The sequence below is a fragment of the Crocodylus siamensis genome, chromosome 6 (assembly GCF_052110815.1).
Source record: "Crocodylus siamensis isolate JL-2025a chromosome 6, ASM5211081v1, whole genome shotgun sequence".
NCBI lineage: Eukaryota > Metazoa > Chordata > Crocodylia > Crocodylidae > Crocodylus > Crocodylus siamensis.
Genome location: NC_143400.1, coordinates 97287292 through 97301494, shown reverse-complemented (window position 1 = coordinate 97301494; position 14203 = coordinate 97287292). Strand labels below are relative to the sequence as shown.

Here is a 14203-nt window from a genome sequence, read left to right as displayed (position 1 = left end):
ACCTGTGCTAATATTTGCTGGTGGGTTAAACACTAGTCCAGTGGAAACCAGCTCAGAGGCTAATGCTCTAGTTCGTGCTGGGCTCCCAGGCTGTGCTGGAGAAGTGGGGGCTTTCGCTGTATGTGCCAGCATGTCCCTGATGATGATGGGGGGAGATCAGTTATATCAGCTCCCTCCGACCCTGTCTGAGCAGTGCTGTGAGTCTCTTGGGTGGGAGGTGAGGCCATGTCTGCAGTGAGGTCCAGATGTGCATTTGCACATCTGGGGCAAGAGGCAGCTGTGGAACCAGAACAAACACCACTGTTTTTTTTCCCGGTTCCTTTGCTTGGCTAGTCTTTAGGCACAACTCAAGCCTTTGCAAGGGGTGGTGGCTCTCTGCCGGAAACGCACAGCTGGGCTGCTGTTCTCAGTTTCTTCTTCCCGTGTGCATAGGCAACCCTCCTCTGCAGCAGGCAGCACGCATTGATCAGCTTACACTAGCAAAGCGTGTGAGCTAAGGCAGTGGAAGCAGGGGGAAAGAGGGGCATCCTGTGGCCCAGGACTCCCCCACCGAGTCGCTCTCCGGGTCAGCCTGTTCAGAACAGGAGCACTGTAGGGGCATGGGGACAGGACTGCAGTGGGGCAGGAGCAGCCTCTCCTCCCCGGGAAGGGTTAATGCAGGCTGGTGATCCCAATCAGCCTGACCTGCTGCAGCTGGGCCAGGCCAGCCCTGGCTGGAGACAGCACAGCTTAGCTCCTTTCTATGTCTGAGAGCTGCCTTCCCAGGGACTGTTTGGACCTGGGTGTCCAGCTGAAGTGGTGCAGGTGGAGCCCAGCAAGGGTAGAGGCTCCTTTGCTTCATTTGATGTTGGATGTGGGCTGTGGGGCTCCCCTGCCCTGTAAGGTGTTGGGCTCAGGGATGGACTTGACCACTGAGCTGCAGTCTGCTGGGGAAGCTGAGGCAGGGACGTGGGCAAGGAGGAGATGGTGCCTTTTCCCTGCATCAAACCCCCTCCCTGGAGCTGAGCTAAAACACTGCATCTCGTGGCAGCACGAACTGCACCTCTTCCACCCCCCTTGTAACAACAGGTCTCTGGCGCTGTGCAGCAGCTTGGTCCCCGGATCGTCCTGCACTGGATGCACATGTGCACGTAGGCTCATGGCACTGCCTTGCCTCATCCATCTGCAAGGGCAGCTCTGGAGGGACCGTGCTTGGGGACCGCGGGATGTCCTGTGGCAGAGGGGGCTGGGCAGGCTGGGGTCTCATGCACACAGTGAAGCCCGGCTGCAGCCAACCTAGTGAGCCCTGCCGAGCTGTGGTGGCTGTACCGGGGGTTAACGATGCTGCGGGCAGGTATGAGCGAGTGACATTTGGTGCCGAGCCCTTCGACGTCTGTAGCGGAGAGGGGGCCGCGGTGGATACTTCAGCTGGTGACTGAGCTGCTTGTCTCCATTGAAATGTGGGATTAGATGTTTGCAGTGGCCAGATGGGAACTGGAAGGATGTTGGGGAAATGCATACGCTTCCGGGGAGAAGCAGCTGCTGGATTTGGTAACGAGCTTTCTTTATGCTCCTAAATTATATGCCGGACGCTATAGTGCTACAAGCAAACGAGGTGAAGAGCGGGTGCGGACAACGAGGGTTGGAAGATGGGGTGGGTACTGCTGTGCTTGCTGATACAGGGAAGGTCGGAGCTTTTTTTTCTTTGCCCCCTCCAAAGTCACTCATTGTGTCTCTTCTGTGCCTCAGTTTCCGCACTGATGAAAAAGGGATGGCAATTCCTTGACGTCCTCTTGCCTGGATGCATGCCGTAACTAGTGCTGTTAAACTCTGCGTTGGCTTCACCAGGGATTTGTCAGTCTCAAAGTTTTTCCAGAAACCTCCCCTCTCCTCAGTTCTGGTAATAGGTGAAACCCACCCCAGCTCCTACCAGTGTTGAATTGCACCTGCAGGAGAGGAGTGTCATTGCATTTGCTAGGACAGCAGGACTTTGCAAGCTTGCAGTTGAACTGAAAACTCCCTTGGGATTCCCTTGCAGGCAGGGAGACAAAAAATCCTTCAAACCGCATATTAAACTCCCTATTTTTAACTCGAAGTCAGGCTTGGAGAGGATTGCAAGACAACCTGATTTTTCCCCAAGGATTCAAGTAGAAATACCAGCCTGTCAGTTCAGTGCACTGCTTGGGATAATTAATTACAGCTGTGGACAATTAATCATTCTGAAAAATTTTTGTTACTTGCAAGGGGCAGGGACAAACACAAGATCGATGTATCCGGCTGACCTGATGTGCGGCCATTCGGACCTGGCGATACATCAACCAGGATCGTCCCTCCCTGCCATGAGGCTGGGTGGTAACTCGGTGTATAGCTCCTGTGCTCTTCAGACCCTGTCGGATCACAGAATCATAGAAAACTCAGGTTGGAGGGACCTCGGGAGGTCGCATCTAGTCCAGCCCCCTGCTCCAAGCAGCACCAGCCCCAACTACATCATCCCAGACAAGGTTTTGTCTAGCCAGGTCTTCAAAACCACCTGTCTTATGAGTTTACACGACAGAGAGAAGTCCCACATGATATATTGGTTCAAGTTAGTATGCTGGTGGGGTAAGGTTGAGCCTTGTTTGTTTTCACAATAATCACAATTTTTATTCCTTTAATATGTTTATTAAACCTCCTTACTATGCATATAACACTGCTTAGCTTTAAGAAATACCACGAACATTAAAAACACAATAACTACATATATTAGAAACAATGCTCCAAACGCACTTCCTTCCCAAACCACGCTATAAGAATCAGTATTACAAAACCAGCTACAGTTACAAGTAAAGGTTAAACTGGAATCACTACTATTATTTCTCGTGGTATACTCACAGTCCTGGAATTCGGAGAAACCAAATCCCCAGGGATCCTTTCATTCTTTAGTGATGGTTTTAGGGTTGCTCTCAGCAGGGATAGGACCAGTCCCCTTCCTTCGGTCCCGCTCGGGCGCTCTGCGGCTTCAGCGTGAACAAAAATTTCGTGTTCGCGGGGAGGGCGGTTCAGGTGATCGGTCTGACCCGGCTGCGCTTGCGATTCTTCCTTCGGTGTCCTGCAGGTGAGGGCACCTCCAAATTGGGACTGTAGGTTACAGGTTAGATACTGGGTGAGTTGCTGTCTTGGGCCCCTCCTACCCAAACCTGTCACTACCCCCAAATTGGGCTGGGATCTTACTCAACAGATTTTGCTGGGTGGTCAGTTGTCTTCCGCAACGGAATTCGTCCACTGACTATTCAGTTTATCTTAATTCTTGCTTTTTGGGAGATTTTCCACACCACTGCAGCAACCCATCTTTCCCAACCCCCTTCACAAGCTTCTAGGGTTTAATCTCAGAATATTTGCCTAAGGGTCGTTGTTCTTGCTCCCAGGTTAACCTGTCAAAAGCCTCTAAAGATAAGATTGAGAACCTAAGACTTTTAAACAAACTTGTTGCAGGCCAGGCCAAGCAAGCAATGGCCTAGATAAGAAGATGAACCTTGCCTTTGTCTAAACTGGCTAATGGGGCAGTTATCACAAGAATTCAAACTATTACATTCAATATGACACCACCATGGATGGAGATCCCGCCACCTCTCTGGGTAACCTGTTCCAGTGCTTCACCACCTTCCTGGTGAGAGTTTTTCCTAATATCCAACCTCAACTTCCCTTGCTGTAACCTGAGCCCATTGCTCCTTGTCCTGTCATCTGCCCCCACTGAGACCAGCCCAGCTCCATCCTCTGTGCAGCCCCCCTGCAGGGAGGTGACGGCTGCTATTCAATCCCCCTCGGTCTTCTCTTCTGCAGACTCAATCAGCCCATTTCCCTCAGCCTCTCCTCACCAGTCCTGTCCCCCACAACCACTTTCATTGCCCTCCGCTGGACCCTCTCCAACTTGTCCACATCCTTTCTGTAGTGGGGGGCCCACACCTGGACACAGGACTCCAGATGTGGCCTCCCCAGTGCTAAATACAGGGGAGGAATCGCTGCCCTCCATCCACTGGCCACGCAGCTACCAATGCAGCCCAGGACGCCGGTCGCCTTCTTGGCAACAGGGGCACACTGCCGGCTCCTGTCCAGCTTCTTGCCCCCTGTCCCCCCAGGTCCTTTTCTGCAGAGCTGCTGCCCAGCCCGTCGCCCCAGCCTGCCCCGGTGCAGGGGATCGCTCCCTCCTCAGTGCAGGACTTTGCACTTGTCCTTGTTGAACCGCAAGAGATGGGAGCGGATTGTCATTGGGGTGGAATAGGGGCGAGTCAGGACTCCCAAAGTCTGACTGTGGCTTTCGGCAGTGCTTGGTGCCCGGCGGTGTCCAGACGGGGGTGGCTGAAAAGAGGCTGGTTTCACAAGCGGGATGTTCGGTGCTTTCAGCAATCTGATTCCTTTGCAGCGGGAGTCTCCAGCCGGGCAGCCAACAAACAATATCTTCTACAGCTTCACCTTGGCTTCCGTGCCTGGCTCTGCTCTTGACTGTGCAATAAAGAAACGGCCTGTGCAATTCGGCTTTCTCCAGGGGCGGTGGCTGTATTTGTACTAGGCCTGTGCGAAGCACTGGAATTCGCTTCTGATTCAGATTTGGCCAGTTTGGGGGACGGTGATTTGATTCGGTGATTTGAATCACTGTCCTGAATCCATTCAGCTGAATCTGATTCAGAGATTCGGCTGCTGCCCCAGCTCCAGGGGTGGGGGACGCCCTGACTCAGCGGGTGCTGTCAGACAGGGGGTGATCCCCACTGCCCCACGCCATGTTGGGGGCTCTTCCACAAGCTCCTCTAGGCTGCAGCAGGAGCAGTGAGTCCTGGGGTTTTTTTTGGGTTTTTTCGTTTTGTTTTTTCTTAAAGGGCCAGAGCCATGGCAGGTGGGGCAGCTGTGGGGGGGCTGGGGGAGCGGGTGCGGGATGGGGCCTAGCAAGGGTCCCCCCATTGTCCCCTTCCCCGCCCCTATTTACTAGCTCCAAGTCCGGCTCCAGCCACCAAGGACTGCCCAAATTATCGAAGCTCTGAGAATTGTTTCTGAAGATTCAGAGAGCTTTGAATCGATTTGGACCTTTTTATTGGTCCCCGATCTGATTTGGAGTTGGCGATTCGGCCACCAAATCTCCGAATTGAATCACCACCCAAAGCTTTGCACAGCCCTAATTTGTACCCCCTTCACACGTGCAGTAATTAAGCGATCTGCTGTGGCTTCCCTTGCTGGGTTTCCTGCAGGGATCTGTCTGGGCTCCTCTTGACACGGGGCCTGTTGTCTTCACAGCCCCCCCCACCGCTCCCTGCTTCGGGAACGGTCCGCTCAGCCCTTTGGAGATGCGACCGCTCATCTCATCGGGTCATGCTGAGCTCTCTCTCCATCAGGTGACAAGACCGTGTCGGAGAGAAGTGTCAGGAGGGCGTTGCAGGCAACCTTGGCCTGCCACTAATTATGCATCTGTTCCTCCTCCTGCTCCCTGCAAGGCACCTTTGCCAACTTGATTAATTCAGACAAATCCCTTGATCCTGAGGGAGGGCAGAGCAGATCCTGAGTCACGCGAATGACATCTGGAGTGCTTTACGCAGGGGTCAGGCGGGAGAGAAGACGGCAAATGCTGAAATGCTCCCTGGCTGCAGGACTCACTGCACCTCGCTACCGTGGGGGGCTGGCATCCCCATGTGCACTGCAGAGGGAACAGGGAAGTGAAGGGATGTGCCCAAGGGCATGACACAGCTCAGTGGCAAAGCTGAGAACAGAGCTTGGACTTAGTGACAGGGCTGGCTTCTGCACATTGATGATGCTCCTGTGGGGTCTGTTCATGGCTTGACCCTGCTCTTGCTGAGGTCTGTGGTACCTTCCCACTGCACTCACGAAGCCCTAAAGTGAGACCTAGCAAAGTGCTCACTCGGGGCCTGCCGGACACTCATGGCTGAGTGCAAGGGGCTTGACATCAGGCAAGCTCAGAGCTGTTTCAACCCCCCTGCTACAGCTGTTACCAGAGGCTGAACTAACTTGAGTGGCTGGCAGGTACAAATCTGGGCAGGTGTCAGATTGATGGGCAGCGTGGAGGAGCCTGGGTGCTGGAGCAACATGACACATGAGCTCCTGGCTTTGCAAGTACGGCTCTTGCACACCTGGAGGTGAAGGTGGGAGTGATGCAGGCGGTTGCCTGAAGCTCTAGAAATCGCTCGCACCTGCAGAGCCCCGTGACTCTCCGCGTGCTTCTGCAAGCAGGCATATCTTTCCCTGTTTAATTATCCCACAGCCTCCCTGTAACCCATTCAAAGAGGCCATAAGACTCCATGAAACTTCCAGAGTTTTTCAAATTCTGCTTTTTATGGGGCACTGTCATCTCCTCAGGCTGCTCCGACCATCAGGTTTTACCACTGCTTGTAATGAAACCCCTTCCCTCATCGGGAGAGCCATGCAGGCTGGGTGCCATTAAATCCAATCAGTGCTAATAAGGGGGAAAGAAGTGGGGACAGGCATTGAGGACTGTCTCTCTTGTCTCCATTGCTGTGGTCTGAGGTCAGCCAGATGTAACATGGAGGGCCAGATTCTTCTCACAGTGGTGGGGAAAATCCCAGTGCCCCCCATTGGCTGGAGCAGTGCTGATCAAGATTTATCCTGGTGACAATTTTTTACAGTGGAATTTTCCCATTCTCTCCACATCTGCATTGACCTACTTGTTCTTCGAGTCTTGAGAGCTGAAATATATCCACGAGAGGATGGGAACAAAGCACTAACATGGCCCGTTGTTGTAGGGGCTCCAAATCCATGGCATCAATGAACTGTTTGTCATCCTTTTGGGAAAAAATCTGGGAAGTCTGCCTGCTGCTTCTCCCTTGGATAGCATCTCCCGTTGCCCAGAAACCTCCGGCAGCAGCTTGGGTGCACTTCAGACCAGGAGCAGGACTGGTTATGGAGGCAGTGTTCTTCCTTATGGCCCCAGAGATGCCCGGGCAGAGGTGAGACATGTTGACAGGGGGCATGGCAGTTGCTGATCTTGCACATCTCTGCTGTAGGAGAACAGACAAGGTCTTACACTGCATGTGCCCTTGCAGACTAGATTTTTTGCATCAGGGGCTGCTAAGTTAAATGCCACTTTCCTTTCAAAGAGACAGGAAGCCTTAAAAGGCATGAGCCTGAAAGGCCAGCTCAGTGGTAGCTCGTAATCTAGTGTTTGAGCAGGAGACCTGTGCCAGTGAGAGCCCTTATCTTGGGAGGAGCTGTGCACCTTGGTGTAGGTGCTAATTGCCGCTGAGTTCCACTGGCTCTTCTGGGCTAAGCACAGATAGTCAAAAAGCCCAAGGATGAATCGATTCACTCTTTGCAGGGTAGTCTAAGCTGCAGAGATTAAACTGAGAACCAACTGGACAGACATTCACTTTTGATTCAGAAAATGCAGCCCCTTGCCTGCAGTGGCTCAGGCCAGAAGCTGGGGGGGCGGGAGGGGGTGCTAGAGCATGTAGCCAGCATGGGCTGTGTGTTCGCTTCCTCTTCCTGCTTCCCCCGAGGTCTCTGGGATTTGCAGTCCAGCAGCAGGACTCTGCAGGGTTGCTCATCATTTCCTCTTCCTGCTTCAAGGTTCCTGTGGGACTTGTAGTCCGCAGCTGCAGCCAGCACTAAGCTTTTAGCAAGGTAGGGCATCTCCATACTTGGAGAGGAAGAGAAATTTCACCCCCCTCCCCGGCCCTAGACCTGAGCCAGGGTTTGCCTGGGGGAGGAGTGACGGTCCCTACCTTCTCCCCCTGCCCCCTTCTTTGCTGGAGTGGAGAGGACAGCCCAGCCCAGTGCAGGGTTGCAAAGCATTCTGGGATGTTGGGGGACAGTGATTTAACTTGAACCAGGAAGGGATCTGGGACAGACATTTTCATAAACTGGTTTGACCCAAATCAGTTAAGTCTGATTGACTTTTATTAGTAGATGTATTGGTTGGGGAATCCAGGAAAAAGATGACAATGTTGAGATGGAAATACAAAGCGCCCGAGCGAGGGACTAACAATCCAGGGTGGGGGAGAGGAGGGGAACGCGACTAGGTTACATACCATACAATGTTAGCCAACTAAGCCCGGGGGTGGGGGGGTGTGGAAGGGGGAGGGGGGAGGGGGGGATCGCGACGCTGAGAGGGAAAGAAGATAGATACACACATACCCGTTACAGTGGTCCGCGATGTTGAAGGAAGTGGCTCGGAGTGAGCGTCTCAGTCCATAAAGTCCGATCGCGGGGGTCCTCTTCGGGTGGGGCGGGATCGTCCGTGGCGGCGAAGTCCTCTCGACGCGAAGCGAAGCGGTGGGGGGGCGGTTCAACCAGGTTTATCTTTAAACCAGTTTCAGCCATTGTGAAACTGGTTTATGTGCACTGAACTTCTGTTTCTGATTACTTAAACTGGTTTGTGTGTAACTTCTGCCCCAAGCCCTGGAGGTCTGGGTGTCGCGTGCCTCGCAGTGGGCAAGAGGAATAAGTCGGCAGGGCTCTTGCAGCATCTCTTGAGCCGTTTCCCCTGGGAGGGCTCTTCAGGTGGTTCAGGCTGGTCCTAAGTCAGTTGTTTTTGCAGCATAGTGACGGCCCCATGCTCTACAGTGTGAGTTTGTCATACAGGTCATGCTCTTGGGCCTGGAATTGACCTCGAGGGTCATTGAGCCAGCACAGCTGCAGGTCACACTGTCCATACCCCATCCTGGCTCTTCTTTAAAAGCCTCCCGGGACAAAGATTCCTCCACTTCCCTGAGACCTTATTCCACAGTCCTGTTAGGAAGCTCGTCTTGGGATCTGATCTAAATCTGCTTTACGGAGGTTTTCAGCCAGCGCGACTGCTCAGTCATCTTAGCAACCAGCTGCCTGCATTAGCCGATGCACCCACGGTTTTCCAGACCCAGCCAACTGTAGTGAAATGTGTTAGCAAAGACGATAACAAGAAGCTGCTAAGCATGTGAGGCTTGGAAGTAAAGGACTGCCTTACTCAAAATCTGCTAGGAGAAAGGAGGCAAAAGAGCAAGAGAAAGCTGTGGGCTTTCCACACCGGGCAGCAGGAAGTGCCTCAGGGCTCCATGCAATTTGCTGCTGCTCGGGGTATTTTGTTAAAGACCCAGAAAAGGGAATGAGCAGTCGGGTGCCAGAGACTGCAGGTGTTGCAATGTGGGCAAATCAAGTAACTTTTAGTATGCAACGGCCAGCAAGATTTCATGCTGCAGGGCAATGCATGTTGGAGTGATTGAATTAGATCCCCAAATAAGTCCCAGGTCTCCCTGTGCATAACACCTTACATCTTGAGTGGTCCCAATGGGGCTCCTTGGATATTGCTCCCCAGGAGAATAGCAGGAATCAGCCTTTCATCAGCTCTCTGCTCTGGAGCAAAACCTATCCCTGACTTGGCGAAGACTTTGCTCCGTGTGCAACAGTGGTCCACTGGAAAACCCACGGGAGGTTTTGGGGAAGAAGCTAGCACTGGAAATCTGTTATAGCCATAACCCATGCAGGTGCACGCAACGGCAGTGTGGTGTTCGTGTCTGGCTGTGCTGTCTCCACAGAGGGGAACGGGGCAGGAAAGGGCTTGCAGGGTGGTAGCCAAGTGAACAGAGACCTGCAGGGTCCTGGCTAGAGGGTCTTTCTGCTTGGCCCAGGGTCAGATTGACACCACAGTTGGGGTCAGGAAGGGATTTCATGCCACGGTCAGATGGATACGGACTGGGGCGGGGAGGGGGGAGGTTGCCTTCTCTGTAACTGGGCGTATGGTCCTTGCTTGGGATCTCTTGAGTGAATATTAACAACCTGTGCAACAGCAGGACGCTGGCCACTGCAGTTTCCCCTGTTTTACTTGTGTTATAACTTACGCTGTGTTAGTGTTGATGGCGTTTTACTAGGAGGTTAGATGACGGAGTCATCTTGGATGGTTTGGACGGGGCTGATCCTGCCTCAGGCTGGGGGTTGCACTAGATGCGACCTCTGAGGGTCCCTTCCAGCCCTGCTGCTCTACAAGTCTATGAAATGCTCCTGGGTGAGAGGAGGGGAAAAGCTAGATTTTGCTTTTTTTTTTTTAAGAGGTGCAGACTCTTTGACCTTAGGGCATAACCCAGCCACCAGCTGACCAATGACTGGGGAAAACTCCCTCTCTAGCCTGGTTAGGGTCTAGTGAAGGACATGCATTGTCTGAAGCAGCTTGTGCTGTCAGAGGCAAGGGACAAGGCTCTTTGGACGCTGATTTGTCTTCAGTATATCTGTTCCTGATGCAAGTTTTCTCTGTCGCAAGGAATTGTCAACAGAGAAAGTGATGTCTGTTTAAATGAGTGTATCAAACCTAACATGACTTCCATGCAAATATGCATATAAATCACCACGCCTATGGATTTCCAGTTAATAAGTAAATGAACCTTTTAAAGCTAGGCAGGATTTATTAACAAATGTCAGATGAAGTGCGCTGCACAACTGAAATACAAGCATAGTCCTGGGTGTGCCACTGACTCTTAAATAAGTTAAAAGAAATGCCGGGTAGGCACAGTTCTCGGGTGTTATCGTACCAGACGTGATGGGGGAACCAAGAGTTGGTTATTCTCCTGTATTAAGAAACAATCATCTAAAATGAAGAGAAGCAGAGGCCCAAAGTATCAACTATTAAGTTGCTAATTATTGGCTCCGGGTGATGATCAGTGTGTGCATGTTGTCTGTGTATGACTTCCCCCTTTATTTCTCCTGGGAGATCTCTGGCTATATATTGCTAAAGGTATAAGAGGGATTTCAGTTTTTCAGCCCTAACTTGCATGTATTTTGTGGTTCAACCACCCTACGCTGCCCTTAATGAGCTCATTTACTCCTTTACCTCTTACAATCCCAATCCTGCTTCTCTTGAAATGATTAGGGTTATGCTGAAGCTCTCCAGTGAGCTCTGCTGCAAGCAGCATGTTGTGCTGTGCTGGTACTGGACATATACATGGAAGTAGCTGAGGTCCTACAAAGTGAAACTGTGTCTTTAATAGCTTAGAAAAAAGTAAGGTTAAATCTTTGTTTTGCCCCAAGTGTTAGACTCAAGTTCCAAATCTTGTGAACGTTTCTGCATCTGTCTTGATTTCGGCACGGAACAGACCTCTTGTAAGGCGAGGGCTGGATCCTGTGGATGCTTTTCTATGGAGCTGGGGCCCAGTGGTGCTTCTCAGTCAGCAGGGCTGATGCCTTGACTTCCAACCTAAGTAACGGGTGGAGGGTTGCTGCGCTGTCTCGGGCTTGGCTGCAATTCAGGCCTTACTTCCCCTCTTCCAGCTGAGCTATGCTATTTGGTCCACCGGGGGACGGCCTGCAGGCAGGTTCACTGCACTTCTGAGCCCACCTGCCTGGAACAGGATGTTGCGGAGATGGGTCATGTTTGTCCCGCACTCGGGGTCGAGGAGTGCTGGCAGACCATGAAACGTGTACAGGCACATGCGTGGTGCCCCCTTGCACACGGCTCGCTCGCGAGTGTGACATTGTTCTCCTGGGGATCTTCTCTGAAGCTGGAGGGTTTTGCACTGAGCCCTTAATGAGTCCAGTCTAATAGCATCTATCCGACCTAGGTGGGCATTTTGCGGGAGTAAGGATTGACGGATTTAACCGTAATAGGAGAATAGTTTTGGGAAACTTGAGGCAAAACCATTCAAAGCAAACAAAATATCCTCTTGAATTTCCCCTGAAATCTTAGGGACCTTAAAACTGAGGCGTTCTGACAGTGCGGAGATGATGTGAAGATAACCAGCCTTGCATCTCTGACGAAGCTGAGGGTCAGAAAGGAAGTGGGGTGTGGATGGGGTGGGTGGGAAAGGTTTTGATCTCTCTCCAGCATAATACTTTGCAGGTGCTATAATGCAGGGCTGGCTGGGACCTCCTGGTCTCTGGGTCCAGCCCCTGGCTGCTGCCAGCAACGGCATTAATGGCGGCGTATCATTGCGCTGGTAATCTGCTATTTACTTCTATTGGAGCCTGCTCTGAAGTTTTACCACTCTGATGATTAGAAACCTTCTTTGCAACTTCCAGCCCACATTCATTTTTGGCCTGTTTATACCCATTTGTCCTTGTGCCAGCGCTGTCCTACAGCATACGCTGCATTTCTCCCTCTCTCCTTCTCTCTCAGCCTATATCCAGAAGACAAACGGGCCCTTTCCTAGCCCTTGTTCTGTTGGGCTGTGCCCACCAAGTTCCTCTAGTCTTCTCTTGTCAGACCCAGTCTTGATTCCCCTGATGGCTGCAGTAAGGCAGGTGAAGCATTTTTTCCTTAAATATAGAAGAATTTTATCTTGACAAGCTTTAAGATCAACAGCTTTTTTGGCATGAGGCTGCAGTCTGCACATTCAGCATTTGGACTTAAATAGATTTTCATTTTTCACACATTTTTTTTTTTTAAAGCAGTATACACGCTAAGCAGGTGCGGCTCAGCAGGGCGGTTCGGAGGCTGCTTTGTGCTGCTGTCGATGATGGATGAAGTTCGGCCTTCACCCCCACTGGCAGCCTCTCTGCTATAATATAGGTTGTACGTCATGATCTGGATTAAGGGCCTTTTTGGTCATTTCATTCAGCTTTTTAGCCAATAGCTTTTTTAAAAACTCGTGTTTAGTTCAGATTTGGCACACGGAAGGATGGCCTGAATTCAGATCTCCTGAAGGTTTGTGGAAATGTAAATCCAGACCTGACTCTAGTAAATAATCAAAACTATAGATCCTGGGAGCTGTGTAGCATCTCAGTCCCATGGCTCCCTTTCTCCATTTTTCTATCTCCGATGGACAAAACCTAGAGGAAAGCATCAGCAGATATTTACTGGTCAGCCCCTTCAGAGGGAAAGTTTCCTCCTAACCCCCATCGTCAATGGTTGTCTTATGCCTTGATTCATGAGTGTTTACATTCATAATAAAACTTGTCACTTAGTGCTAGTAGTTGTACAAGATTTTTTTACAGATATCTAATTCTTCCTTGATTTCTCACCTGAACTCTTGTCCAAAATAATGCATGGTGGCTATGCATTTCAAAGGTGAATATGCATCAACTGTGTAAAGAAGAGCAGGAGTTAATTTTTTGGGGGGAAATGTTTGGATCTAATTCCACATTCAGAATTGCACTAAGTGGCTCACTTAGCTTCTTGCTAAATTCTTATGAATTATTAAACCAGTCAACAAGTTTTAAGTGCCTTGGGGTTTTGTAATGAAAGTTGTTTGTTTTTGTCCCCCCTCCCCCCACCTAAGAATCGATGAGGGTAGAAATAGCTTAAAATGTTCAATATTTTGGTCAACTTTAATGTTCTGTGGTTCAGTTCTGCTGTTGAATTTTAATTGAAACTCCAGTTATTGATTAAGTGAAATATTGTAGGTGATGTGGTGGTTTAAGCAATTTCTAACACTAATCGGAGTCAGTTTGGATATGAATGGAGCTGAGAAGCAGGAGTTTTTGAGGTGACTGACTTCCAAAGTCAGCGTAAGCATGCTGCTAATTAAAGTTTGTGCAGTGCTTTGGAAATAACACTTAACATTCTTGTAGCAATTCACACTGTTATTACAGTCTTAAAAAGTAATCACCTAATTTATGAAACGGCGAGTCTGGTGGCCAGAATTTCAAGTGGGACAGTCACCAGATTGCAGGTCCTGGAGACTGGCATGCAAGGGGTTTTCTAGGAGGAACCAGCAGCGGCAGGTACTTACCAATGACCCAGAAGAAAATCCAGTGCCATCATGATGCCCCAGAGATTGGGAGAGCAGTATATAGTGGAGAGGACAGGTCCCTGATGCAAAGCCACCCAGAATAATTTGGATAGCTGAGCCTTTCAATGCATGTCAAGTCACACGTACATAGAAAATGAGGGTCAGAAGGGACCTTAGGTGGTCACATCTAGCCCAACCCCCTACTCCAAGCAGGACCAGCCCCAACTACATCGTCCCAGCCAGAGATTTGTCAAACTGGGTCTTAAAAACCTTACATGCTTTGTGCTTGGACATGATTGAGGTTCAGTCTTGGGAGGTGGCAGCTCTGGGAAACACTTGGGAGCTATAATGGATAGACAGCTTCCCCTCATTTCCCAATAAGATACTGGGGCTAAAAGAGCTGCTGTCAGAGGGTAGTAAATGATGGAAGTCAATCGTCATGGTGCCCTGTGACCAGTGGGGTCCCCCAAGGCTCTGTCCTTGGACCCATATTGTTCAACATCTTCATTAATGATGTGGACATTGGAGTCAGGAGCAGACTGGCCAAGTTCGCTGATGACACCAAACTTTGGGGCAAAGCATCCACACCTGAGGTT

General features: G+C 50.8%; 1 protein-coding gene across 3 annotated transcripts in view; it reads left to right on the top strand.

Annotated features, from left to right (window-relative positions):
- Positions 1-14203, top strand: part of FGF12 (fibroblast growth factor 12) — a 303175-nt gene that overhangs the window by 52430 nt on the left and 236542 nt on the right. The window lies entirely within an intron of this gene.